The sequence below is a fragment of the Pinus tabuliformis genome, chromosome X, assembly GCF_031772625.1.
Source record: "Pinus tabuliformis cultivar Carrire ecotype Pingquan chromosome X, CPIR1, whole genome shotgun sequence".
In the NCBI taxonomy this organism is placed as follows: domain Eukaryota; kingdom Viridiplantae; phylum Streptophyta; class Pinopsida; order Pinales; family Pinaceae; genus Pinus; species Pinus tabuliformis.
In genome coordinates, this window is record NC_142308.1 from 1,187,947,032 (window position 1) to 1,187,951,633 (window position 4,602).

The following is a 4,602-nucleotide window of genomic DNA, read 5'->3' on the forward strand; positions in this document are numbered from 1 at the left end:
ATTTTTCATGATCTTTCCAAAACAATATTCACCAATTTCCATTTTTTCTAAATGTTATTCACTAAAATTTTACAGTATAATTTATTTACATTAAAAATTGCCAAAATTTTATAGAGGCTATATACAATATCATTAGAAATTTGAGTATTTTTACAAATATATCACTAAAAAAATTATAGTTTTCATATTGAGGACTATTAAGACTCACCAAAGATTCTAAATTTTAAGATAAGTTTCCATCCTTAAAATTTTCCCTACATTCAAGAAAGGATATGTTTCCCAAGAAGGAGACAGAAAAGAAGGTCAAGAAAGTCCTAAAGAAGAGAAACCATTGCAGCCATTGCAACAAGGGTGGACATTAGAAAGCCACATGTGTGAAGCTCCATCTAGATATATGCCCAAAGGACCGAGAGAATATGAAAGCACCTATGTAGGAACTAGCCAATGAATCAGTTCAACAAGGATGCCAGCTACAAGAAGGAAGCACATTAGCTTGGTTAGGTAAGAGATGGGTAGCCCTTTTAAGTAATTGAGCATGGTGACCATTGTAGATAACAAGTTAATTTTTATGGGAAAAGAAATATAAAAGTAACGAAATATATAACATACTTGAGCATGCAACACAGTGATATGTTGACCTTTAGTTGGATAGCAAGGGATATGGGTTTTGTTGTAAAACTTGACAATGAGTGTTTTATAAACTCTTGGAAAATAAGGTCTTGCTTGGAATCTTGCAAGTTGTGATACATGCCTTGGAAACTACAACTTTTCATATGGATACAAGTGTCAACTTCATCATTCTAGTTATGAAGTACGAATGTGAAGGAAGGAAAAGCGTCGTCTGCCAGAGACAATTATTATGCAGATCGACAAAATGAGGAGTACATTAGATTGTGGACCTTTTTTATGCTTTTGGAGGACCAAAAAATTCTTACTGGGGAGGAATAATTGAGGAGTATCCCTAATGGCCTAAAAATGAAAGTCCTCAATTCTTAGTAAAACTAGGACCAATTCGAGGATCTCATTACAAGCAATCCAATGACATAAATGGTGCCTCAATCTGAGTTCATATGCAAAATTTATGCCTAGCCAAAGTTGTGGTCAAAATTGGGAAAAAAAAGGAAAAATTAGTTATGTTCTAGATAAATTTAGACTAGTGCCAAAATTAGCAGTCTAGTAAAATTTGGCAACTAGGAGATAAAATTGGAGGAGCTCTAGTTAAAAGTAGCGACAGTGTTACAGTTGGCAGAACCCCCAAATCTAGCAGCATCCCACTAAATTTGGTGGATGTTTGTTGGCCGAATAGCATGGGGCGATGTGACCCAATCAAATGGTGCCAAATGGCATCCACTAGCAGCTAGTTGGACGCAATCAACCCATAAATTGTAGGAAGTTATAACATGATTCTTAGTTCAATAGTTTGAACCAAAGTTTAAACAATATAATAGTCAACCAATTCATATGTATTGTTTTTTATATAAAATGGGACGGTAGGGGGAAAGAACCTACAACCTCAACCAAACCCAACACTAGTTATAAACTGTACCAATTGATATTCCAGCCAGTGGGACTTTGAAAATTATGCCAGCAAGGCGGTGTATAATCCTACCTTTCCCATTCAACCAAAAATAGAGGAGGTCGGTGGGGCCGATGAGCAACGAAACTCAACATAGTTCGAAACCCTGACGTGAGGGAACTAGGAGCAAGAAGAACCCTATGAAACATGGATTGAGGAGAATATTATTAAGGAATACTCCTTGGAATATTCACATACAAAATCTACTATAGAAACTTGAAGATTCTCTAGGGGTCTAGAGTTGATAGTGGCGGAATATAGCTAATTTTATACCCATTTTACTCATATTTTCACCATGATTTCACAAATGCAATCTATTTTTGGATTTGAGCTGCCCATTTTCAGGTCACTCCTAGGATTGGAGGTATAATGATTTATTTTTCCATGTACTCATTTTTATTTTTGTTGAGATGAATAGAGGCATCCTCACAATTGAAGCAGGGTCTGGAGATGTAGTCCAGATTAGACAAAATTTGTTATCAAATATTGGTTTCATTGTCTTTATGGTCTTCTTGATGTTGCTTATTTTTTAAGTGTTTTCATATGTGGTTTTTACATGCTATTTCATGCAATTTTTAAAGCAACATACAAGTAAAGATCCTAGATCAAGATGGGATTAAGAGGGAGCTAATAGTCCCTTATAATCCTCAAAAAAATGGTGTAGCTAAAAGGAAAAATAAATCTATTTAAAAATGTGTAAGATCCATGCTACATGACCAAGACCTTCCCAAATTCTTATTGGGAGAAGCCTCCAGGGTAGTATTTTACATTCAAAATAGACGTCCTCATAAAAGTATTGATAACATGACCTTGAAAGAAGTATTTTCAGGAATGAAGCCTAATGTCTATCACCTCAAAAATTTTGGATATCCTATCTACATTCATATTTCCAAGGACAATATGAAGAAATTGGACCCTTCATATGAAAGGAATCTTCATTGGTTATAGCACCTCATCCAAAGAATATAAAATCTACATCAAGGAACAATGTCATATTGAAGTATGTAGAGATGTCACATTCGATGAAAGTGTTTCATACAATAATTCTAAGGAAATGCCCATTGACTCCGACGAAGAAGAAATACTTGTCTTTCCCCATGAAGAGAGTCTGAGGCATGCCAATTCTCAAGATCCTACAATTGATCATCATGAAGAACCAAAAGGACCAAGCGGACCTATACAACTTGTCATCATTAAAAAAAAATATAAAAATACCAACTTGGCTAAGAATAAATCTACAAGAAGCTGAAGGACATGCAGCAGCAAAAGGAATAGAGAAAGAAATATCCCAAAATATATTATGCTTATGCAACATGTATGAGCAAACTCATTGAAGTAGAACCTACCTCTTATGAAAAGGAAGTTGAACATCAAGTATGGAGGAATGCAGTGTTAGAAGAATACTAATCAGTAATGAAAAATGATGTTTGGGAAATCGTCCCTACACCAAAGGATAAATCAGTTTTGACTTCCAAATGGGTGTACAAAATCAAGCATGCAACAGATGGGAATATTGAAAAATACAAGGTAATATTTTTGGCTAGAGGATTCTCTCAATAATAAGGAATTGATTATGATGAAAAATTTCTCCTATAGTCAAGTACACAACAATTAGATCTCTCGTATCTACTGAAACTTCTATGGGATGAAATATACATCTAATGAACATAAAGACAACTTTTCTAAATGCACAATTGGTGAAGAAGTTTACATTGAGAAACCTCAAGGATTTGAAGTGCATGGAAATGAAACTCATGTTTGTAGGTTAAAGAAGGCTTGGTATGGATTAAAACAAGCCCTTAGAGCATGGTATGCTCTAATGAATGCTTATCTAATAAGATTTGATTTCATTAAAAGTGTTGCAGATTCAAACCTTTACGTCAAGGTAATAAAGAATGAGCATCTAATCATATTAATATATATGGATGACTTGCTAATGATAGGTGTGAAGCGTCATACTCATCAATGCAAGAAGGAACTCGCAATTGAATTTGACATGAAAGATCTTGGACAAATGCACTATTACCTAGGACTCAAAGTTTGGTAGAAACCTAGTGAAGTTTATCGTGGTCAAGGAAAATATGTGATGAATATTCTACAGAAATTTGGGATGATGGATAGTAAATCCATGAGAACACCTATGATCACCAATTTAAAGAAGCTGGGGATTTCAGATTCAATTTTTGTTGATCCATCATCTTACCAACAGTTGATTGGTTCTCTGATGTATCTTGTTAACACCTGGCTAGATATATGTTTTGCAGTAAATACTCTTAGCTAGTTTCAGATGGAGCCTAGGCATGATCATTGGATAGCATCAAAACACATCTTAATATATATTTGTGCGACCATATATCATTGTTTGTGATACGTTTCAGGAAAATAGTTTTAGTTATTGGGCTACATTGATTCGAATTAGGCGGGAAGTGCTGAAAATGGAAAAAATATTACAAGTGGTTGTTTTTTTGTTAGATCTGCTATGGTTTCATGGATGAGCAGAAAACAAGACTCAGTTGCATTAAGCCTTGCTAAAGCTAAATATATGGAAACCAATGAAGTTGGTCATGAAGAAGTTTGGCTTTGTAATTTTCTTGCTGATTTATTTGAAGGACCTTTGGATTCGACCTTCATATGTTGTGACAATAAAATTTGCATAAAGTTATTAGAGAACTAGGTTTTCCATGCGAGGATGAAGCAAATTAATATAAAATATCACCACATTTGAAGCATGGCACAAGATGGAGCTATGAAGCTATAGTATATCTCCACTGACAAATAGGTAGAGAATGTATTGACGAAGTCCATTCCTAAAAATAAGCATGAGTATTTGCAAGACAAGCTTGGGTTTGTGGATATATCCTCCCTGGTTGAGAAGGAGTGGGGATCTCCTCCCTAGTTGAGAGGGAGTGAGGGTGGATGTTGTGCTCTCCATGTGTCATGTACTATGGCCAAGACTAACAACCATAAGCTTAGTGCATAAAAACTATTAGGGGGAATGGTGGATTGGATAAGCATCAGGGATGTAC